At 41.8% G+C, this 24,973-nt stretch overlaps 1 protein-coding gene across 7 annotated transcripts in view; it reads left to right on the plus strand.

Annotated features, from left to right (window-relative positions):
- The first annotated feature begins 829 nt into the window (after positions 1-829).
- ZNF148 (zinc finger protein 148) overlaps positions 830-24,973 on the plus strand; it is a 146,406-nt gene continuing 122,262 nt past the window's right edge. Inside the window, exons 1-4 of one of the 7 annotated variants that reach the window (XM_074404204.1) lie at positions 1,939-6,454; positions 6,998-7,054; positions 10,215-10,328; positions 18,157-18,392. The gene's annotated coding sequence lies outside the window, so the exon portion shown is untranslated. The other 6 variants (XM_074404205.1, XM_074404207.1, XM_074404206.1 and 3 more) reach the window with 6 other exon arrangements.

The following is a 24,973-nucleotide window of genomic DNA, read 5'->3' on the forward strand; positions in this document are numbered from 1 at the left end:
GATGAGTAACTGTAAACGATGGCAGTATGCACAAGCACGTCTGGGTGCCTAACGTTAGTTGATGAAGGCACCATTAAGGAGGTCACAATCTGGCTAACGTTACCTAAAGGGCCCCCAAAGGATGAGACAACTGTGTAATTCTAGCTTTATAGGGATTATGACCAAGTTTTTGCCATACAAAGTTTGGGCTTCAGGTGAAATGAGGAGAAGGTTCTGCTCTAGAGGGTCCGGGGCAGGATCTCTTGATCTGTCTCTACGCCCACACCCTCCACCCAACTCAGCTTGCAGACACTAACGGGGTTTGCCAGTTTCAAGGACGCAGGGCTACATCTTCCGGGAAAGGTGGCATTTTAAGATGGTAGAGGCCAACGACTGGGGATGGCGGCGGACAGCTAGGTAAGAGAGAATAAATGAAAAAGCCAAGGAATTTCTGGCAAATAACCTTTCACCTAGGTCCCCGACCCTTCCATTTCGCCAGGCCTGAAACGCTCCCTAACCCCCGAGTCCTCCACTTCTCCGAGCGCTGGCACTGATTAAGGCTGAAGGAACGGGGGATTCCCCCCGCTCTAAGAGAGGTCGTCGGTTCCCATCTTTTTCAAACCACTTTCCTCCCGGGCCCAGCCTGGGGGGCCTGCGGCTCGGGTCCAGCTTCCACGGCCACCCTGGGCTGGTGACACGCAGGCGCCGGAATGGAAGCCACGCTGTGTCTTCCCAGCCAGGTCTCCGCGCCAAGCGAGGGCTGGCGGCGCGGGGCGCTTCCCGAGTACGGGGCTTCCCACAATGCACCGGGCCGGCAGTGGCGGCGACCGCGGCGGCGCTCTAGCTGCGGCATGTCTGCGTCTCTACTGCTCTGGGAGGAGGAAGAGAAGGAGGAAGAGGAGGAGGAGGAGGAGGGGGAGGAAGAGGAGAAAGGCGCAGGGGTGGGAGCTGTTGCCGAAGCTGCTACAGCAAAAGTTATCCCCCCTCCCCCCTTCCCCTCCTCTCAAGGTCCCTAGAAAGGTTGGAGCTGCCGCCGCCTGCAGTCGGTGACCGTGCGACTCGGCGCTCGCCCGCGGTAAAGCGCTCGGCCTGGCAGGCCCGGGCCCGGGGGAGGGCGGGGGAGGGGGAGGGGGCGGCGCGCGGGGGGAGCGCGCGGCGGTAACGGCCTGACCCCGGGGGGAGCGAGCCGTAGCGAGGCTGGGGGTGGCCTGGGTGCCGGCAGAGGCCGAGGGAATCGCTGGGGCTGGCCGGGGGACGTGAGGAAGCAGGGCGCGGAGGGTGGGTTGGGGGGTTGAGAAAGGATAATGACGGGGGTGGCGGAGGCGAGAAGGCGGCCTCCGAGGCTGGAGGGGGGTGTCAGAGGTAGGGGAGGAGGTGGGAGGTTTGCACGGGAAGGCCGGAGGGTGCTGGGTGTGGGTGTGAAAAGGCTAGGGAGACACCGGGGCTCTGTCCACCGTGCCTGGTGCAGTGCTTTATGCACCGCAGGCCTCAGTCTCTGTTGCTGCCGGAGTGTGCTCTTTGGGAGAAGGGAAGGGCAGGGGCTGGAGAAAAGGGAATGCTTGCAGGAAACGTAGTGGGAGTGCGAACAGGGAGAGGGGCCGGAGGAAAGATGCCGGAGAGGTGGAGGAATTCAGGGGGTGGCGGTGGAGGAGCCTTGAGGATCCTGGAGGGTGTTCATTGTGCAGATACGTTAGGTATTTCATTATGGAAAGAACTGAAGCGTTTCTCAGGAAAGGAATGAAGGGAGATAGGAGGTCCCGTGAATAGAAACGATCGCGTCTGAAGCAAGAGGGAGTGCTAAATAGTAGAGAAGATGCAGGGAATGCATAATAGAATAGACAGATGTAGTATAATTAATAAATATTGGCCTAAGGACTGAAGAGTTATTCCAGATGGGCCGGGATGGCCTAGTTCCGAACCCGTGTGGGCCCTTCAGTAGATGACAGCTGGTAAGTGTGGGTCTGGGCTGTGGTTGGGGTCACTGAGAATTAGATTTTAGTCTGTAGTTTGGTCTGTGACATTTTAGACATGCATCAATGAATACGAGAACCGCTGAAGCAGACCTTGAGAAAGGGCCTGGCCTGTGGGGATTCCTTAGACCATGGAGTTTCGATTTTAGAAAATTTGAAGTATTAACACTTACAGGGGTTGGGTGAATTCTATCCTGGCAAATGCTGGAATGGAAATTAATTGACTTGGTAGTTTTCTTCATTGCCCAGTATCTGGTCCAGAAGAATTGGTGCCATGTTATTCAGGCTGGATTGCAGTATACAAGATTATAATTAATGGTGGGGGGAGTACGTTTGGTGGCCCTTCTTTGGATACTTCATTTGTAGGTCAAATTAGTCTAGTTGGCTGGATTGGTTCCATAAGTCTGTAGCTGCTGAGAGATCTTCTGCCATTCACAGTTCCTGATGTGAACTGTGAGGGAGTTCTCCAGTGAGAGAATACTCTCTCATTCAGGCATGGAGGCATTGAAGAGAATTTATCAGCCAGCAAAGTGTGGGCCTGCAGAATGGAGGATCTGGAATATCTATTCTGGTTTTAGGTTGCAAGGAAGTCAGGACTAGTTATCTTAAGGTCTAGGGGAACCTAGGAGACTGGATGATTCTAGAGCCAGGTTGGAGGGAGGAGTAGCATCTCTGTATCAGGAAATGAACCAAGCTCTCTCTGGATTTGCTGAGCTCACACTAGACCAGATTTCCAAGAGGGAACTCTGGGCTAGAACCATACTCTTAAAATCTACCCGGATATTATTCACCTTTTATTAAGAAAAAACTATTTGTACATTACATGGTAGTAGTTCTTCAACTGAAGAGAGGTTAATAAACATGTTAAGTATGAAAAATGTTTTTATGGAGGTAGAGGTTGAAGGGATTAATGGGGAAGATGGAATGAAGTTTGGGAGAGGGAAAGAAAAATCCAATTGTTTATTCCTTTAGCAGATATTTCAAAGGAGAGTAATAATTTAGCGTTAGAATGGAGAGTGCTTTCTTTAATTATATATTTTCTTAATAGAAATAATCCAAAATTACTATTATTTTTTTGAGATGGAATTTCACTCTTGTGGCCCAGGCTAGAGTACAATGGTGCAATCTTGGCTCACCGCAACCTCCACCTCCCAGGTTCAAATGATTCTCCTGCCTCAGCCTCCTGAGTAGCTGGGATTACAGGTGTCCGCCACCATACCCGGCTAATTTGTGTATTTTTAGTAGAGATGGGATTTCACCATGTTGGCCAGGCTGGTCTCCTGACTTCAGGTGATCTGCCTGCCTCGGCCTCCCAGAGTGCTGGGATTACAGGCTTGAGCCACTGTGGTGGCCAGATTCACTCATTCTTTTTTTTTTGGGGATGGAGTTTTGCTCTGGTTGCCTAGGCTGCAGTGCAGTGGTGCTGTCTTGGCTTACTGCAATCTGCCTCCCAGGTTCAAGTGATTCTCCTTCTTCAGCCTCCCAAATAGTTGGGATTACTGGCTAATTGTGTATTTTTAGTAGAGACAAGGTTTCTCCATGTTGGTCACAGGCTGCTCTCAAACTTCTGACCTCAGGTGATCTGCGTGCTTCAGCCACCAAAAATTCTGGGATTACAGGTGTGAGCCACCGTGCCTGGCCCTTTTTTTTTTTTTTTTTTTTTTTGAGACGGGGTCTCCCTTTGTCCCCTAGGCTGGAATACAGTGGCTTGGATCATATCTCACTGCAGCCTTCACCTCCTGGGTTCAAGGGATCCTCCTACCTCAGCCTCTTGAGTAGGTAGAACTATAGGCATACATCACCATGCCCAGATAATTTTTTAGTTCTTTTGTAGGGAAGAGATCTCCCTATGCTCCCTGGGCTAGTCTCCAGCTCCTGGCCTCAAGCAGTCCTTTTGTCTAGGCCTTCCAAAGTACTGGGATTACAGGTGTGACATCATACCTGGCTACTCATTCTTTTTAGGACTTTTTTTTGCCCCTTCTCCTGGAGTCTCGCTTTGTCAACCAGGCTGGAGTGCAGTGGCGTGATTTCAGCTCACTGCAACCTCTGCTTCTTGAGTTCAAGTGATTCCTCTGCCTCAGCCTCTCAGAGTAGCTGGGATTACAGGCGTGCACCACCAAGTCCAGCTAATTTTTGTATTTTTAGTAGAGATGGAGTTTTGCCATGTTTGTCAGGCTGGTCTCGAACTCTTGGCCTCAAGTGATCTGCCTGCCTTGACCTCCCAAAGTGTTGGGATTACAGGTGTGAGCCACAGTGCCCGGCCAGTGCTTTTTTTTTTTTTTTAATCACAGTATGCTGTACTGATTTTATTATGATCATAACATGACAGGGCTAGTTTTCCTTCCCTTTTCTCTCACCAGCACTGTATATTATGTGTTTTTTTATTTTTGTAAGCAGAATGCACTTAAATATTGTCTTTCTATCCTTATATTGTCTTTATTATATTGTAATTACATTGTCTTTCTACGCTTTTTTTATAAAATTTCTCTGAGGGAACTTATTATGAAAAACAGTAGCCCCTGTCTCACCTGTCTGTTGCAATTCCACTTTACTGAGGCTGCTGTTTCTAAGCATTAATTTTTTATTTCTTAACCATGCTTTTTTCCATGTCTCCAAGTAATAGGCATATAATATCATTTCTTGATTTATGAAAATGACATTATCAGGAGTCAGAAGACTTCTATGAATGTGTCATTGACATTATCCCCTTTCTTCTCCTTTCTGACCTTTGGTAGTTAATTTAATTATTTTATTCAGTGTGTTTATGTTTTTTAATAATATGCATAAACCTTGATTTTGGAGTCCAACAGTCTTAGGCTTTATATCTTGACTTCCCCACTATATTAGATAAGAAATTAGCCTAGATAAGGCTTTCCTGAAGTATAAGGAGCATTGACAATTACAATAAAAATGCTGGATGAGATGATAAAGGGAAGTTTGGATGGACCTATCAAAAAGACCATGTTGTAGGAAATATCTAAGCATAAGATTTGCTTGTTAGCGTTGAAGAGGAGTTGCTTAATGATGATAATTGTTCATCCTCGAATTAGTTACCAGTTTGCAGTATTCTTTGACAGTCTTCTGGAGAGTTTTAGTGTGGGAAATCTGGAAATGCATTAAAATGGCCTTTGAATGTTCTTTCTAGGCTTCTATGGCAATTCTTTTTTTTTGTTTTTTTGAGGCAGGATCTTACTTTGTTACCTAGACCGTAGTGCAGTGGCGTGATTTTGGCTCACTGCAGCCTCCACTTCCTGGGCTCAAGCAATCCTCCCACCTTAGCTCCCCAGGTAGCTGGGAATACAGACGTGTGCCACCACTTCCAGCTGATTTTTTTTTGTATTTTTTTGTAAAGATGGGGTTTTGCCATGTTGACCAGGCTGGTCTTGAACTCTTGGGCTCAAGTGCTCTGCTTGCCTCAGCCTCCCAAAGTGCTAGGATTACAGGTGTGGGTCAGTGTGCCTGGCCACAGTTCTTACGTTTTTATTTTTAGGAGGGAATGGATTGATGTGGACACATGTTTTTTTCGGGGATGGGGGAAGGAGAGATGGGAAAATGTGATAGGAGGAGGAGAATGGGGAACTGGGTTTGATGGAGGTGGTGATACATTTTGAGGAGGCTAAAGAAAAGGTAAAGTATTTTGAGGGGATTTGGATATAGTTATTGTGATGGAATTTTACCTTATGGTGATGAGACTAGAATTTTTGTCATGTTTAAGGAAATTAGCATGTTTAAATTACTAATATGTTGGGAATGTGGTAGGAAAAAACTATACTGGGCTTGATCTCATATGTTAGGATAGAGTTGTAAAATATTAGTGTTTTTGAAATTTGTGTAGGAGATGCAAATCATTGTGGTGGATATTGGGAAAATAGAAAGATACTGTTATACTTTTTTTTTAGGAGCCTTTAAATAATGGCACCTCTTGAAAGTCTTTCTTACTTTCTTTTTTTTTTGAGACAGTCTCTTGCACCATTGGCCAGATTGTAGTGAGTGCAGTGGCGCAATCTCAGCTCACTGCAATCTCTGCCTCCTGGGTTCAAGCAATTCTCCTGCCTCAGCCTCCTGAGTAGCTGGGACAACAGGCAGGCGCCACCATGCCCAGCTGATTTTTTTTGTATATTTAGTAGAGATGGGGTTTCACCATGTTAGCCAGGATGGTCTCAGTCTTCTGACCTTGTGATCTACCCACCTTGGCCTCCCAAAGTGCTGGGATTACAGCATGAGCCACTGCGCCGGGCTAAAAGTCTTCCGTACTTTGAGTAGCAACACTATTCACATGTAGGTTATGTGCTGCTAAATTTTGTATTTGTGACAATTTTTCTCTTTGTTTTGCAAATGGTAGATGGTAACCTGTTCTAGAGCAGAAACTTCCTGTAGTCTCTAGGGAAACTCACAACAGGCTGATTCTGTTTTCTTTTTTTGAGATGGAGTTTTGCTCTTGTTGCCCAGGATGGAGTGCAATGACGAGATCTTGGCTCAACGCAACCTCTGCCTCTTGGGATCAAGTGAGTCTCCTGCTTCAGCCTCCCGGGTAGCTGGGACTACAGGCACGTGCCACCATGTCCAGCTAATTTTGTATTTTTAGCAGAGACGGGGTTTCTCCATGTTGGTCAGGCTGGTCTTGAACTCCTGACCTCAGATGGTCTACCTGCCTCAGCCTCCCAAAGTGCTGGGATTACAGGCGTGAGCCAACAGGTTGATTCTTAAGTGTTTAATAAATACCTGTTGAATGACTGATGGAAAGTAGGGTTCACTGTTAGCGATAATAGTGGGATTGTATGAAATTGCTGAGTACTGTGGGGGTATTAAAGACAAAAGTGTATGTGTGTGTGTTTGACAGCATGAAGGACAAAAGGGATATCTGACTGGAGAGGACCTTTAGATTTAAGGGAAGAAGGCAGACTGGGTTAGAATGGAACTGCAAGAGTTCTGCAACAACATTGAAGACCAAGGGGTCTCTTCTAAATTTGAGACTAGTTTAATCTGGAGTAAAATCTGGTCTGTAGCAGGGTGCTGTTTTAATTTAGATTTTTTTTTTTTTTCTTTAGGCATAAATGACTGTTTTAAGACTGTCTGATTTAATTCATTTTTAGGATAGTAAACAGGTAAGCTTCTTCCTCAAGAAATTTATAGCATTTACATCCTTTTTTTTTTTTTTTGGGATGGGGTCTCGCCCTGTTGCTTAGGATGGAGAGCTGTGGAACAATCTCGGCTCACTGCAACCTCCGCCTCCTGGGTTCAAACAATTCTCCTGCTTCAGCCTCCTGAGTAGCTGAGATTACAGCAGCATGCCACCATGCCTGGCTAATTTTTGCTAATTTTTGCAGTTTTAGTAGAGACAGGGTTTCACCATGTTGGCCAGGCTGGTCTCAAACTTCTGACCTCAGGTGATCTGCCTACCTTGGCCTCCTAAAGTAGTATTTACATTCTTTTGAGAGAGAAAGATAGTTGGAAAATAATTCAGTAGCAGTGTAAGATTTCAGAAGATTGATTTTTAAAAACAAATATCAAAATTATATCTCCAGGTAAGGATTTTTATGTTTGGGTGGTCATTTTCAGTAGCAGTGTTCAGAATATTTTTAGAACACCTTTTCTGAATTAATTTCTGAGTATAACTATGTAATTTACCTAAATTTATTGAGTACCTGTTGTGTGCTGTTGGAAGGGGTCTATAAAGTTAAGTAAAACATGGTCCCTATCTGCCAGGAGTTTATAATCCCTCCAAGAGGCACACTTTTTTTTTTTTTTTTTTTTTGAGATTCCAGTATTCTTTGTCTTCTGGAGAGTTTTAGTGTGGGAAATCTGGAAATGTATTAAAATTACCCTGGAATGTTCTTTTCAGGCTTCTATGGCAACTTTTATTTTTATTTTTGAGACAGGGTCTCATCTTACTCTGTCACCCAGGCTGGAGTCCAATGGCATGATCTTGGCTCACTGCAACCTCCGCCTCCCGGGTTCAAGTGATTCTCCTGCCCTAGCCTACCAACTAGCTGGGACTATAGGCACGCACACTACCACCCGTGGCTAATTTTTGTATTTTTATTAGAGACAGGGTTTCACCATGTTGGCCAGACTGGTCTCGAACTCCTGGCATCAGGTGATCTGCCTGCTTCGGCCTATCAAAGTGCTGGGATTAACAGGTGTGAGCCACTGCACCTAGCTTAAGGGGCATACGTTTGTTTGTTTGTTTGTTTTTTGAGACAGAGCCTCTCCCTGTTGCTTAGGCTGGAGTGCAGTGACGCGATCCTGGCTCACTGCTACCTCTGCCTCCCAGGTTCAAGCAGTTCTCCTGCCTAAGCCATAGCTGGGACTACAGGCATGCACCACCACATCCAGTGTATTTTTTAGCAGAGATGGGGTTTCACCATGTTGGCTAGGCTGGTCTTGAACTCCTGGCCTCAAGTGATCACTCACCTGAGCCTCCTAGTGCTGGGATTTCAGGCATGAGCCACCATGCCTGGCTAAGAGGCACACTTTTAAATAATACCTGGCATAAGCTTATTTTGAATGATCTCATTGATGACAAATCTTTTTACTCTGAAATTTTGATTTTTAGAAATGCTGAAGGTCAGTCAATATCAAATAGAGTGAATAAAGAATAGTTTTGCCTTAAATTCAGTTAATCACAGAAATGGGAATAATTTTCTTGGTTGACTTACTAGCTGATTTTGAAAACACTCCCAAGGAGGAAGTTGGAAATATTTTGAACAGGGATGATAGCTTCACATGTAGTTAGTTAGACACTAGATAAATGTTGGTTGAGTGCATGAGTAAGTGGTAGCCTTCCAAAGTAACTTAAAGAGGACCATACTGAATTGAATGTGTAAACAAATTCTTATTTAAAAAAAATTCAGTTTTCTCAGATGAAATAAATTCTGAGTGTATTTGTTAACAATTTTATTACCTGGAGCAAGATAGTTTTAAGTCCACAGATGAGTTTTACAGACAGTAAGTGCTGCAGGAGTTCAGGGAATGAAGAAATGAACATTGGCTAAGGTTTGGTGAAATTATTTAGGTGAACCCTACTTCAGCTTGATATTTGGAAAGATTCCTTAGGGACCTCAGAGAAGAACTAAATGACTCCAAATTTCTCTTGCAGCCCTAAAGTGAACCTAGAAGCTGGATCTATTTTTGTCTGAATGCTTTCTGCCTGTTTCATTTTAGCTACTCCTACTGGTTTGTTCCTTTTAAATTCACATTTGTTTGGTAGATGTTGAGCCCCCTGAAACAACTGTGGGACCTGTTTTCCATCGTTGTAGAGTGTAACTTTTAGTTGTTCTTTTATGAGCCTGTACCCCACAAATTACTTGGCCTTCATGAGTGAAGAGCATGAGTCAACTTGGCCCTGTTATCCTGGCATTTTCCTGCATGCTTTTCTCAAAGCTGCTTTCTGAATTACAGAATAGAATAGACAGAACTGAGGGCATGTGTCCAGTAGGCACAAGCTTGTTGAATGAATGAATGAATGATTGAGATATTTGAGATAATTTAGGAGATCTGAATTATCTATATGTTTTATGTTTCTTTTCATTTATTCATAACCTGCCTTTTTCTACAAAGGACTTAATGGGGCTGCCAGAATGTATGCACTAGCAATGAATTGAAATAATTCAAGAAGTCTGGTTAAAAAGATGGTGAAGAAAAGAAAGATTTGTTTAAAGAATATAGAGCAGTATGTATGGATGTTAGAGAACTAGGAATAAGGAAGATAAGCAGATGGGGAAGGAAAGGTGGTATCTGATGGAAAGGCTGATTTTGAAGGGAGGAAAAGATTACTGAAATATGACAGGCTGTGTTTAGGGGAGAGCATGAGAAGATGGAAGGTAAAGAGGATTATTTGAAAGGGCAATTTTGAGGAGGAAGATGGTAAAGCTCTTTGAAGGAAGAGTCAACAAGTTTGGAATATAGTAGAAGTTATTAAATTATGTTGATTTATAACTGAGGGTTTCAGAAAATGATGGGATAAGTTTGTTTAACAGATAATGCACATTTGTTATATGCAAAAGTATATAATGCTTTGCAGTCAGGAAAAAGTCCTCTGGGATTTATATTTTGGTAGGGGAGCTGGAGTTGTACACAAATACCTGTATTATAATCACAAATATATCTGTGATTCACAAATACACCAAATATTACTGAATTTAAAAGGCAGAAAATGCATTTGATAAGGAGAAAACATGGGGCAGCATTTTAATGGCATAAAAGGGGAATTTTAGTTAGTCTTTGAAGGGATTGATAGGGTGTTTTTTTTTTTTTTTTTTTAAGTTTTAGATTGATAGGATTCTGATCCGCAAAGATTACTGAAAGAGAGCATTCCAGCCTGAAAGATTAGCATAAGCAAAGGCTTGGAGGTGAGAAGCCCAGGAGATGTGGGGAATGGTGAGTTAGATTTTAAGTTTTAAACTATGACCTATAGTAAGAAATACATGTCACACTTCATCTGATATATGCATGTGTAAATGTTTATGTGTGTGGGAAAAACAAAAAGTTTCATAATACAGTAACTATCCTTACCATAGTAGATGCACTTGGATGTTATCTATTTCGTTTGATTAAAAAGAAAAAAAGCTGGCTATGGGGAAAGAAATAAAAGGTGGTTGTTACTCCTTAAACTGATTTTATGACCAACAAAATAATTGATCACAATCTGTAGTTTGGAACACAGAGAGTTCATGAATAAGGTATAACATAAGGTAGGAGAGTCAGTTGGGGTTGAGTTGAAAATGGATGGCCTTGAAAGCTAAGCGAAGTAGTTCGTATTTGATATTATGTAGTATTGTGCTTGGTAAGCAAACAGAAGCTAGGTTTTAGTCTGGGCTCTTCTGTTTGCCCACTGTATGATTATGGAGAATTATTTCCTTTCTGAGATTCCGTTTTCTCATCAAGTTGATAATCATACCTTCCTGGCAAGGGTTGTGGTGAGAATGTGAGAATTAAAGTATGTTAACATAGGATTAAAGTATGTTAGCATGCATTATTAGTGTCTATAGCTGTTGAACTTTTCTGAGTAGGGAATTGAGCCAAGGACTGCATATTAGATAGCTTCATCTGGCAGTAGCTATACCTTACCAGATAGATTGTGGATAATGTGGTGGTAGAGTAACATTGTATGTGAAAAGACCAGTTAGGAAAAAAAAAAAAAAAGACCAGTTAGGTGGCTCCTGGATAAATTAAAAAGGGCTTGAATTAGTTTGATAGCAGTAGGATTAGAATATGGGAGTGGGATGCAGTTGGAGATAGGGAAGAGGGGAAGATGAGTGGAAATGCACTATTTATTTGTTATTAATGAATGAATGAGTGAATGACAGGCTCTTGATCTGTTGCCCAGGCTGGAGTGCAGTTGTGTGAACACAGCAGCTCACTGCAGCCTCTACCTCCTGGGCTCAAGTGTTCCTCTTGCCTCAGCCTTCTGAGTATCTGGAACCACAGGCATGTGCCACCACGCCTGGCTAATTTTTAATTTTTTTCTAGAGATGTGATCTCACCATGTTGCCTGGGCTGATCTCAAACACTTGGGCTCCAGTGATCCCTTCCCTTGGCTTCCCAGAGTGTTGGGATTACAGGTGTTAGCCGCCCCATGCCTGGCTGACTGGAAATTTAGAGTTGTAGAAATATTCAAATGGCAGCAGCTGAAATTGGATTATATTTTTGGGTAGTTTAGTGGAGTATGTTAGAGTTTCAGTTTCTTTCATGTAGTAGGTGCTCAATTATTTGTTGAATGATAGAAGCTAAATATGTGAACTGTGGGATGAATTGTGAGTAGAGGCAGTGATGGATGAATATGAGAAGGAGGGTTAGGCTGAAGGATACATTGATGGACTGCCAGAATTTATTCATTCAGGGTATATTTTTATATTTACTGTGCACAAGGATCTATGGCAGGCAGTGTGAAGGATACATGTTTATATATGACACAGTCCATGTTCTTCAGGGATTTATCCAGGGACAAAATAAACGCATCTGCCCATGACACCAGTACTATGGCAAGTTTGATCAGGATTGGCTATGTGGAGAAATTGTTGTGTAGCTTAGACCTTGAGGGATAAATAAGGTAATAGTAGGCAAGATGGTGTTGGTTAGCTGTTCAAGAAGAAAGGGTGATATAAGTGACAGTAAGCCAAGTTCAGGGTATGTTTAGGGGTTGGTGGTCTAGGTTAGCTATAATTTAGGGTTCGTGTTGAGGAATGGCAGGCAATAAAGCTGAAAAGTAGGCAGACTCTCTCAAAATTCAGGCTAACCTGGTTTTTGAAAATTTATTAAGATATGTAGTAAAGTGCCCCAATCTTAAGGGTACAGATTAATGAGTTTTTCTTAGGTATAAATATATGTAGCCACCACCCAGTTCAATATACAGGACATTTCCAGCATCCAGAAGGCTGCCTTGTGTGTCATTTCCAAGCTGATAACTCATCCAACCAAAAATAACTATTATTCTGACTTCCCTCATAACAGAGTAGTGTTGTGTGTTTTTGAATTTTGTATAAGTGGAACCCTACTTCTTGTCTAGTTTCTTTTCTCAAGGAGCCTGTCTGAGTTTTATCCATGTTGTGTTTTTCATTGTGTGGTATTCCATCATATGAATATACCACAGTGTGTTTATCTATTCCATGATTGTTGGTCAGTTGGATGGTTTCAATTTTTTTGAAGTCTGAGGAGTTTTTTTTTTCTTTTTCATTTTCTTTTTTTTTTTTTGAGGCAGAGTCTCACTCTGTCAACCAGGCTGGAGTGGTGCAATGTCTGCCCACTACAATCTCCACCTTCTGAATTCAAGCAATTTTCCTACCTCAGCCTCCTGAGTAGCCAGGATTACAGGCAGGCAACACCATGCCCAGATAATTTTGTGTTTTTAGTAGAGATAGGGTTTCGCTGTCTTGGCCAGGCTGGTCTCGAACTCCTCACCTCACGTGATCCACCCACGTTGATCTCCCAGATTGCTGGGATTATAGGCGTGAGCCATGTACCTGGCTGAAGTCTGAGGGGTTTTAACTTAAAGTCAGTATGCAATGGAGAACCATTGTTGATTTTTGAATTGGTAAATAAGAGACTATTTAAGAATATTAATCCGGTGACCTTTTTTTGTAATGAAGAGAATCTGGTGACTGGGAGACAAAGTTAGGAAGACTATGGCAAAAGTGTGGAGTAGGCTGGACATGGTGGCTCACACCTGTAATCTCAGCATTTTGGGAGGCTGAGGCGGGCAGATCGCTTGAGCTCAGAAGTTCGAGGCCAGCCTGGGCAACATGGCAAAACTTCATCTCTGCAAAAGATAAAACAATTAGCCAGATGTGGTGGCACATGCCTGTAGTTCTAGCCACATGGGAGGCTGAGGCAGGAGAATTGCTTGAACCCAGGAGGCAGAGATTGCAGTGAGCTGAAATCTGCACTCCAGCCTGGGTGACAGAGGGAGACTCTGTCTCAAAAAAAAAAAAAAAAAAAAAAAAGTGTGAAGTATTGAGGATGTAAGTTGGGTAGTGGTAGTGGGAATAAAAGGAAAGGGATAGATACAAGAAATACCTCAAAGAAAGAATCGGTAGGTTTGATGGCATTTAGCGTTTTGGGAACCAGTAGAGAAAAAGAAAACTGAAGAAAAGCTCCAGGGCTTTTAATCGGGGTGACTGAGATTGATGGTGCCATTAACAGAAATTATTAGATCACTTAGCAGAACTGTTTTGGGGTTTTAAGACACATTGGCCTGTGTGTGAGGCACCAGGACTGGATTGGAGCTAAGAAAAGAAGTCTAGTATAGAGTTGAGAATACATACATAGAGCTGATAATTGCAGCTACTAATTCTGGATTTAGTTAGGACACTGATGGTTATGAAATTATTTGGACTGATAATTCAATTGTTAATTGAAGTAATAGTTGAAGAATCTAGTTAAAAAGAAATCATTATATATTTCAATTCTAGTTAAAAAGAAATCATTATATATTCTAATTCCTCAGGAGTAAATTGGATTGTAGGTGAGGATGATGGTTTAAAGATTATTTTGGGGAGCTGGGGGAAGACAGCCATATGAAGAATGAAAATGTTGAAGTAGTGGTGAGGGATGAAACCCTTAGTGGCTGAGAATAATAGGAGGCTCCAGGTCAGAACTTGGGTAGGAATTTGGGTAGGAAGAGGAGCAGCAGTGATTTCAGATAGAAGAAACAACCAGAGAAGTCACAGTAGAATCATGTGCTACAGTGTCATTAAGCAAGGTGGGTAGTTTAAGTGTCACTGCCAAAAAGAGGGTAAGGACTGGTCAGGAGTGGTGGCTCATACCTGTTATGTCAGCACTTGGGAGGCTGAGGTGGGCCTCCCACCTCAGATATTGCTTGATCTCAGGAGTTTGAGACCATCCTGGGCAACATGATGAAACCTCATCTCTACAAAAAATAACAAACTTTGCTGGGTATGGTGGCATGCGCCTGTAGTCCCAGCTACTTGAGGGAGCTGAGGTCAGAGAATCACTTGAGCTTGGGAGGTGGAAGTTGCAGTGAGCTGATACCGTGCCACTGCACTCCAGCCTGGGTTACAGAGTAAAAGCCTGTCTCAAAAAAAAAAAAAAAAAAAAAAGAGGGTAAAGACTTCGGTGGGGGATCACAGATGTTTTATTTATTTTATTTTTTTTGTGGTCTTCAAGAGAGCAGTTCAGAGACCAGAGTGCATGGTGCATGGGGGTTTACTGAGTGGGTTGGAAGAATATGGAAGCAATAAATATAGGAATTGAATTAAGTTTAGTTTGAGAAGGAAGAACAACAACTCTTATTCTCAAACCGGAGGCCAGAAGTAACAGATGGAAGAAGATACAGCATTTTAGAAGCTGTGAAGAGGATTTGATTACAGGTGGAGAAGGTGTGATTTGAGGGAATTTTATAGAAGAGTTTGAGTATTTGATGGGATTAGGGATTTAATATGAAAATGATTTGTATTAGTCAATGAGGCAGAGAGTTGTATTTAGAATAAATCTGTTGTGGAAGATTTCATAGCTTTCCGGTGGTGCTTAACACCCAGTGCGTGGGTGTGGAGAAAACAGATGGTGAGGATTGTCTATCACTGGGGAGATGCATAGTGAGAATGATGGAAGGTCATGGAATTCTGGAGAGGGCAGTGTTAAAATGGTTGATGGACAGGTTTAAATTATGTAGGGAGACAATAAAGCCAAGTGGAGTTAAAGTATAGGTCTACAACTAGAATATAAAGTGGTTGTGGGTAGAAAAGGGAGGCAGTCTCTGAAGTTACAATCCTAGTGATACAGCCCTTTTTTTTTTTTTTTTTTCCGAGACAGTCTGGCTCTGTTGCCCAGGCTGGAGTATAGTGGCACAATCTCGGCTCACTGCAGCCTCTACCTCCAGGTTTCAAGTGATTCTCCTGCCTCAACCTCCTGAGTAGCTGGGATTACAAGCATGAACCACCACACCTGGCTAATTTTTTGTATTTTTAATGAAGACAGGGTTTCACGATGTTGGCCAGGCTGGTGTCGAACTCCTGACCTCAAGTGATTCACCTGCTTTGGCCTCCCAAAATGTTAGGATTATAGGTGTGAGCCGTTGCAGTCGGCCTAGCACTTTTCAGTTGATGGCTCTGTTTTCAGTTTCTTTGTGGCTATCTTAAGTGCAGATGAAGGTTTTAGGAGCTTATGAAGGTCACGGTATAGAAAGTTCTTCAGCATCATTGTTGAAGTCATTGAGAATAATGGTTGAATTTGGGACCAAGTAGAATTGGAGTCATTGGGTAGGGAAAATAGGAGGGTCTTCTGGAGGTTGGTAGATGTTGCAGGATTGGTTTCAGTGAGTAATGTGACTCCCAAGCTATTTTTTAGTGATAGGATAATGGGGAGTGGTCCTGGGAAGCAAGAAGCAGCAAGTCCTTTTTTATCAAGCTGAAGAAGTAGGACAATGATATAGCTAGTCATGAGAGAAGCAGATTGTCCAGGAAAAACCAGGCTTGAGGTAAGACAAGGAGGCAGATGGTCACAATAATTGGGCAAGAATTGACAGTGATTGGAATTGTTGAGCCACGGGGATTGAGAATAGTAGCTAGATTTATTACATTTACCAGTTCTTTCAATTTTTTTTTTTCTTTTTGTGACAGGGTCTTCTCTCTTACCCAGGTTGGAGTGCAGTGGTCTAATCTTGGCTTACTGCAGCCTTTCCTCCTGGACTCAAGCGATTCTCTTGCCTCAGCCTCCTGAGTAGTTGAGATTACAGATTTGCACCACCATACCTTGCTTGGCTCCCCTCCCCTCCCTTCCCCTCCGTTCCCCTTCCTTCCTCTCTTTTTCTTCTTTTCTTTTCCCGTCTCTTCTCTTCTCTCCTCTCTCCTCTCTTTTCTCTTCTCTTCTTTGAGATGTGGTCTTCCTATTCGCCGAGGCTGGTCTTGAACTCCTGGTCTGAAGCGATCTTCCGTCCTTGGCCTCCCAACAGTTCGTTTATAAAATAAATGATACTTGCAAAATTATAACTGTTCATGTATAATATACTGATACAAATTTAGCTGAACGATAATTATGGGTTAGAAATGAGACATTGGAAACAAAAGAGGAGGTAGAGGTGTATTAAAGATAAGCTGAGCTGGGTTTGGTGGCTCATATCTATAATCCCAGCAATTTGGGAGGCAGAGGCAGGAGGATCGCTTGAGCTCAGGAGTTCGAGAACAGCTTGGACAACATAAGGAAACCTTGTCTCTACACAGAAATAAAAAATTAGCTGGGCATGGTAGTGCACACCTATAGTCCCAGTGACTCAGGAGGCTGAGGTGGGAGAATCACTTGAGCCCTGGAAGTCAAGCCTGCAGTGAGCCATGATTGTATCACTGCACTCAGCCTGGGCAACAGAGTAAGACTCTGTGTTTTTTAAAAAAAAAAAAAAAAAAAAAAATGAAGGTAAAAGATAAAAGTTGTTCTATTGTTGTTGACAGTAGAACATGGACAAGCTGAAAGGATCTGGTAAATAGATGGACTGGAAATGAATGAGGAGGCTGAAGTTGTAGGCATAGAAAAGAGGAGGGAGTAGCTTGCAGCCGAGAAAACATGGAGAGAACATATGGAAAGGGATTTAACCAGGCTGTGATTTGTAGGGGTGAGGATATTGGCAAGCATCACTAAGTATAATATTTTTATTAAAGAAACTGGGAAGTAGGGAGCCCCATATTCCCTGGGTTTTTGCAGTCCAGGCCCAATTGGGCCAGCTGTGCAGGCAGGTCTGTGCTGCTGCTGCACTGGGCAACTGGTGGAGCAGCAGCCTGGAGCTGCGTGGTGGTGGGTGTGCTGCTGCCTGCCTGGGTCTGTGCGCTCTTGGCCAGTGGTGGGGCGGGACGGTGGGCGCTCCCTGAAGTGAGCAGGAAATAACTGATGTCAGGAGTCTCTGCAAATAAGAACGGTTTATGCCACCCATAATAAAAGGTGGCAGTATGTCATGCCAGCTTTTAAAAAAATATTGTCAGTGATAGAGACATTGAGATGTCCCTTTGTGTCCTTCAAAACCACGTCACATCTTCTGTTTGCAAAAACTGGGAAGAACTTGCATAGGTAAAGAGGTTTAGGTAAAAAGTGGAAAGAATGGGGTACAGGTTAAGAATGAGATGTCTTAACGGAACTAAAATGGATTCTTTACTTTCTTTTTTGTCTGTAATGACTTTAATAATGCTGAAGTGCTGGAATTACAAGCATGAGCCACTGCACATGGCCCATATCAGAGTTTTTGATGTTCATGTTTCAGAGAGAGAGCGTATTTAATGTAGACACATGAAATGGCAGTGAGAAAAATATGACAAGGCACAAAATATTTAGTATTGGTGTTCCCTCCTACTGTAGCTTTGCCTCAGGATTAGTTCCAGCATGTAGCCCTGGGCTTTCATCACTTTCTTCCTGCCTTTACTGCCACGTCTATTTAGCCATCAAATTTAATAATGAAAGCTCTCTGGAGACTCAGAGTGTTGAAGGCCTAAGAGGGTCCAGGGTTCTCACTTTGCTCAACTCACAAAACTTGGCCGTACCATCATATAACAGCCCTGCCTGATTCAATCTAGAATTGTTTTTAGGATGTGCCTCAGACTGGACCTTGTCAAGGGGGAGCAATTCTGAGTATTTAGGTGGATTATGTGGGGTAGGCTAATGATGGATATCTTAAAGAAGGTGATGAGAGGGATTATAGTAGACATGGAGAGAGGTGTGTTTTAAATGGTAACTGTATTAATTTACATAGATAAATGACTTCACAATACAGGGATTGATCGACTTACGACCTGTGCAACTTACGACCATTCGACTTTACGACCACAATCACTAGCCACGACTGCTCTGCGTCCGGCAGCGCAAATGTTGCCCAGCTGAGCGTAGGACAGTGCGGACCAGCTTCTGGCAGCAGTACCATCTCCGCGTGCACCATTTCAACTGTACATATAGCCTACTCAACTTATGACCAAATCGTGTTACTACCGCTCCGTGGTCCCCACCGTGGTCGTAAGTCGAGCACTGCCTGTGTAGGGGTTTGACCTTTGAACATCTAGGATGGCATGGAGAAGTTTTCCTTGTAAATTTGAGAAGAGCCAATATCCAAGAGATTAGAATGAAATGTACACTTGGGGTTCTGCAGGCTGCTGTATATGTGTGCTCATGTACACACCTGTATGTGTAGATACATATTAGAATTTGTTCGTTTGATTAGGTTATGTCTTTAGGGAAGTGGGACTAATAGTCCAACTAGTTTTGAGTTATGAATGATTTAAGGGAATTGTTACAGAATATTTGGAAAGATCATTTCAAGGTTTTGAGGACAAGCCTAGAAATAGATTTTTCTGTAACTGTGAGGGCTTCTGGAATAGATGCACAAGCTTTGATGGCAGCTTGGGGCAAAGTTGTTTAAGTTGGAGAGTTTTAGCTTTGAGAAAATCAGAACAGACAAGAAAAATGTAGTGTTTGAGAAAGTTATTTATGAATTGATTTGGTAAGAACTGATAATTATAAAAGTTGCGGAGAGATTTTGAATAGTTAGGTGGGAGATATGGAAGTGATTTGTGAAGGTTTTTTTTTTCTTTTCTTTTTGAGATGGCATCTTGCTCTGTTGCCCAGGCTGGAGTGCAGTGGTGTGATCATGCCTCACTGCAGCCTCTGTCTGCCGGGTTCAAGCAGTTCTCCTTCCTCAGCCTCCTGAGTAGCTGGGATTACAGGTGCCCGCCACCATACCTGGCTAATTTTTTGTATTTTTAGTAGAGATGGGGTTTCACCATGTTGGATAGCCTGGTCTTGAACTCCTGACCTCAAGTGATCCACCCGCCTCAGCCTCTCAAAGTTCTGGGATTACAGGCGTGAGTCACCATGCCTGTCTGATTTATGAAGCTTGTTACTTACAAGTATTAGAAAAGTAAAATTCAAAAGTAAAATGGAAAGATAGTTTAGAGAAGACTTGTTTTGAGAACAGTACAAAACAGCAAGGCAAGGAAAAACTAAAATGAGTAAATTGGGGTGTGGAAAATTTAGAGTAAGGGGGAGGATTAAAGTAGCGGCTACTAAAAGATTTCTTACTGTCAGGCTGTGCGATAATACAAAGCTGTGTTCTGTGATGTTTTGTTGGATACCGTTGATAGGTTCATTAAAAAAAGGGGTTTAAACAGGCCCTGGTTTGTAGGGGTGAGGATTGTGACAAGCATCATTAAGTGTAATATTTTTATTAGAGAAACTGGGAAGTAGGGAGCCCTCATATTCCCTGTGCTTTTGCAGCGCAAGCCCAATTGGGCCAGCTACGCGGGCGGTACTGTCCTGGCGCTGTGTTGGGCGGCTGCGGAGCAGCAGCGTGGAGCTGCGTGATGGCGGGTGGGCTGCCGCCTGCCTGAGTCCCTGCGCTCTTGACTCGTTGAGGTTGTGGGTGTGCGCTTCCTGAAGTGAGCAGGCCTTGGGGCGGGAAGGACGAGCTTTTGCCTATCATCTGGAGAACCCCTGCACGCGGCCCCCATGGCTTCCTTTTGGATGTATGTGTTGGCGCATGAGTGTGCCTGTTTTAAGGGACCAGCACCTTACATGACTTCCTTTTGTGTGTACGTGCGTGCGTGTGTCCGCCCCTCTGCAGGGAGGAGGTGGAAGGGCCCGGAGAAGCTGGCGCATTTGGGGCCTCGGTGGGGTCGTCTGCCGCGTCGGGACCCTCTGGGTTTGCCTGGCTGGTGCAGTCAGGGCTCCTTCCCTCAGCGGGATGGGAAACTTTGTAAGTGGCTTCTTTGCAGCCATTAACAAGTGTCCGACAGATAGCGGGGCGGGCGGGGCGGGGCGGGGTGGGGGGGGAGGTGGGTGGGACGGTGGGCCGCCGAAGGCTGATAATGAATGGACACCCCGTTTTTCCTCTTATTCCTGTTTTACAAATTTTCTGTTGAACTGTGTTGTGTTTACAGTTTCATGTCTGCGAAAAGGTCAACAGGTAACTTGGTTTACTAGACAGCTTTTTACTGGGTATTAGGAGCAAAAAGTGTACATCTGTATCCTTATATTAGAAAACCCTTCATATTTAGTGGTAAGAATAATCCTAAGGCTTTTCCAGAGTTGGGATTTGGGGCAAACTTTTGCTCTCCAGACTTTGTGAAGCACCTTTTACTATGCCAGGAAAAAACTGCTTGTGCAGTAGACTGAAAGCTAGAGTTGCACATGCAAAAGTTGAAGCTCTTTCCAACAGCTTGAATTTAAAACAGCTTTTTGTTTTACATAATAATTGTGATTAGTTTACATACAGAATTCTGCAAAATTAGGCATGGTGTGATTTAAAAAGTGTTTCTTAATTTTACAGAGGGTAGTGGTAAAGGCACCACTTAGTTTGGAAGTTTCAAGTATGTTAAATGTTGCTATAAGTAAAATTCTATTCAGATTTTTAGATTTAACAAATCTAAAAATATGTGTGCAGTTGTCCTTTGGGTGCAGGAGGGAGTCCTGAGTTTCTCTGTACTTGTTTCTGGGCAGATTTTGAGTATTGTCAGCATGATATGGGTATAGAACCTTAATCTGAGCGAATAATTTGCTTGAGATTACCAGTCTGTTTTGGAGCTGGGAATAGACTCTGGGTCTCTTATGTTCAGTCTGGTGACCAATCCAAGAATAGACTAAGGAAACTGGGTATTTGTTTGGTGGAAAATATGGCTGAGCCAAAAAGTGAACGTGTGAACGTTAACTTTTCTGATATAACATTTAAATGTAATTTATCCATATTGGATTTCTTTGGCCTTTCTTTAAAAACAGAGGACTTGAGGATATTCCACAGTGTTACTTCTAGTGGAATTCGAGCCACATTTACATTTGATTAAAACAGATAGATGCTTATGGTATTTAACTGGGGGTAGATGCGTTTTTCATGTGAATATTCTCAGGGGTTAGAATAGGTAGTAACTAGAACTTTAAGCCTCCTTGAAATGCTAGGGAGAAGAGGAATTAAGTTAATGTCATTAATCTGTGTTAACCTTTGGACCTCTTTATTGAGAATTCTTAACAAGGTATGAATGGAATACCTATGGATTTCCCCACAGCTTATGTACTTTTATTTTCATTATTACTATATTAACCACACACAACAATATTTAATTCATGTTTTTCAGTAGGCCTCATGCAAGAGGGTACCTTTTTATAGTATATGAGTTGCAGTTGGCTCTTTTTAAAAAAAAAAAAAAAAGAAGAGAGAGACTAGGGTCTCACTGACCAGGCTGGTCTTGATCTCTTGGCCTCAAGCTGTCTTCCTGCCTGAGCCTCCTAAAGTCAAGTGTGAGCCACTGTGCCGAGCCCTACCTTTTGTTTTGCTGGTAAACATTCCTGTCCTTTCTTATGCCATTCCTCCTATATCACCAAACAAAAACAGCCTTTTTCCTTTTTCCCTTCTCCAAAAACCTCTGGATATTTTAAATCGAATACAGTAGTTCTCAAACCAGAGGTGATTTTGTCAAATGTCTGGAGACATATTTGGTCAGCACGCTGTTGGGGGTTCTACTAGCATCTACTGGAAAGATAAACCTCCTGCAATGCATATGACAGTCTCCATGACAAAGAAATAATCCAGTGCAAAATATCAGTAGTGCCGATGTTGACAAAACCCTGATCGGATTTATTGAGAATAACATTCTCCCAAGTGATTTAAACCTATGAAAGTTATTCGTCATGTAATTGATACTTCTATATCTGTAAATTATAAATCTTTTTCCAGTGTTGTCATTAGAATGATCATGAGTCAAAGGTTATGAAGTATATATTAGAACATTAGAATACAGGCTTGTGGAGCTAGAAGACTTAACAGCTATAACTCCTTCAGTACGTAGATGAAGAAACTGAGTTTTGGAGAGATGACGACTTACCAAGGATGGACAGATAATGCAGAGGTCTCTTGTTACTTCTATTTCTATTCTAATCAGGTCTCTTGTTACTTCTGTTTCTTAGTTTAAATCATTACTGAAGGAAAGAGTGTGATATCATTTTGCTTGATACAGTTAAATTTAATCAAATTAAAATTTTAAATAATCGAATTGTAAGAAATACTCTTTCAGTGAATTTCTGTTGCTTTTTCAGATTCACAGATATTTTTGAATTATTCAGCTTGGTGTTGTTACCACTGTAAACTTTTCAGTGGCTGCTTTTTAAGAAAATGTCTGAAAAATTTAAAAAGACCACATACAAATTTTAAAACAAAACAATTAACGTTAGTTATGATAGCTTAGGCAAAATTTTGAATGAAAACTCAACCCAGAATTATTGAAACCTTTTAGGGTATCCTGAACTTAACATATTTGTTCTGTTGTGTGAGGATCACTAAAGTAGTGAGTTATTGTGCTAATTGTAAAACCAGGTAAATCACTTGTAGCAAGTCCCCTTAGTTAATTTTAGAAAAAGATACTGGAACTTTCAGGTGAAATGTAATTAGGGAAATATAAATTGGATATTTAGATGAAATATTTTCAGATTACTGAAGCAGTGTATTGTCAAAAGAAGTATCAACAGGGTTCTTTTAAAAATCAATTTTTTAAAAATTGGGCAACACTTAATTCCATAAAATAGAATGTGTTCCCTCAGTGGGGTTCTTTCATATTTATTTATTTTTTTCTAAAAACCAAAAAGAAAAAAAGGTGAACTTTGTTTTCCAGGGTATGAATGTCTGAGTGTGATATGTCTGGCCCCAGGAGCATGGACATCTCCAAAAAGACGATTATGAGCAAAGATTACCTTAAAAATTTGTATAAGAAATTTAAATTAAAAAATTATTTTAAATTTAAATTTTATATAAGAAATTTATTTCACAGAAAAAACTTAAAATGTGTATTAGCATAAAGAAAAATGAAATCAAGAGAAACTGCTTTTAATATTTGGTATATGGCCTTCTTATATTTTTATTAACCTTTTATTATGGAAAAATTTAAATAATGAAAAACAATAATATTATGAACTCTCATAGAGCAATTAATGGCTAATCTTATGTCATCTGTACCTCTACCTTATGCCTCACTCCTCTCTCTTTTTTAGTTTTTATAGAGAGATGGGCTCTTGCTGTGTTGCCCAGGCTGACCTCAAATTACTAGGCTCACATGGTCTTCTCACCTTGGCCTCCCAAAATGTTGGGATTACAAGCATGAACCACTAAACTTGGCCTCACATATTAATTTTTTTTTTTTTTAACTTATTTTGGGCCTTGCACAGTGGCTCACGCCTGTAATCTCTACACTTTGGGAGACCAGGGTGGGTGAAATCTCTTGAACTCAGGAGTTCAAGAACATCCTGGGAAACATGGCGAAATTCTGTCTTTACTATGGAAAAGGAAAAAACCTTTATGTTGAAAAAGTTACAGACACACAGGAAGTGGCAAAATTAGTACAGAGTCCTATGTACCCTTTACCCAGTCATCTTAATAAAGTTCTAGTAAGACATCAAAACTAGGAAGTTGACATTAGTATATTACTGTTAACTACACTACTGAATTTACATCTTTTTAACTATTTTTTAAACCTGTGCTTATTTTTGTGTATGTATAGTTCTAGTAATTTTATCCCATATGTAAATTAACGTAACTACCAGGATGACCAAGATACACAATGCTATCCCTTTATATTCCCACCCATTCCAACACTTCTCCTTGTACCCTGGCAAACTGTTTACTAGCTGTAGTTTTGTTCTTTACAGAATGACATACTTTGTTTATGTATGTATACTTTGTATACATACTTTGTTTAGCCATTCACTTGTTGAAGAACTTTTCATATGTTGCAGTATTTTGTTATTATGAATAAAGAGGTTATGGAGATTTGTGTACAGGGTTTTTTTTGTAAATGAAAGTTTTCATTTATCTGAGATAAATGCCCAAGAGTGGGATTGCTGGGTTGTATGGCAAGTACATGTTGAGTTACTTAAGAAACTCCAAACTGTCCAAAAATCAGTTGAACATAGTTGTGTTGGTCTGTTTTGGGGTTTTCTAGTCTCTTCCATTGATGTGTGTCTCTCTTCCCTTTTGTACCACACTGTCTTGATTATTACAGCTTTATAGTAAGTCTTACCAAGTAGAGTGCCTCCTCTTACTTCATTCTTCTGTCAAGATTGTTTTAGCTCTTCTGTTTTTTTTTTTGCCTTTCCACACAATTTTAGAATAATTACGTCTTTATCTACAAAAAAAATCTTGCTGGGAGTTTGATAGGAATTGAATAAAACTATAGTTCAATTAGAGAAGATTTTTTTGTTTTTGTTATATAGAGGCATTCAAGCCATGACCACAGGATATTTCTCCATTTACTTAAATCTTCCATATTATTTTGAAGCAAATTCCAGCCATCATACAGTTTTTCTTAAATGGTGTTATTGAGGTATAACTTATATACCATACAATTTACCCACTTAAACTGTACAGTTCAGTTGTTTTCAGTATATTTACAGCGTTGTACAGCCATCACCATAATCTAAAATTGATTATGGTGACATTTTCATCATTCTATCTAGAAACTACCCATTAGTAGTGAATTTCTTTTCCCTCTTTCTCCCAGTCCCTGGCAACTACTAGTCTACTTTCAGTCTCTAGGACTTTCCCTATTCTGGACATTTTGTGT

Source organism: Saimiri boliviensis, chromosome 8, assembly GCF_048565385.1.
Source record: "Saimiri boliviensis isolate mSaiBol1 chromosome 8, mSaiBol1.pri, whole genome shotgun sequence".
Taxonomy (NCBI): domain Eukaryota; kingdom Metazoa; phylum Chordata; class Mammalia; order Primates; family Cebidae; genus Saimiri; species Saimiri boliviensis.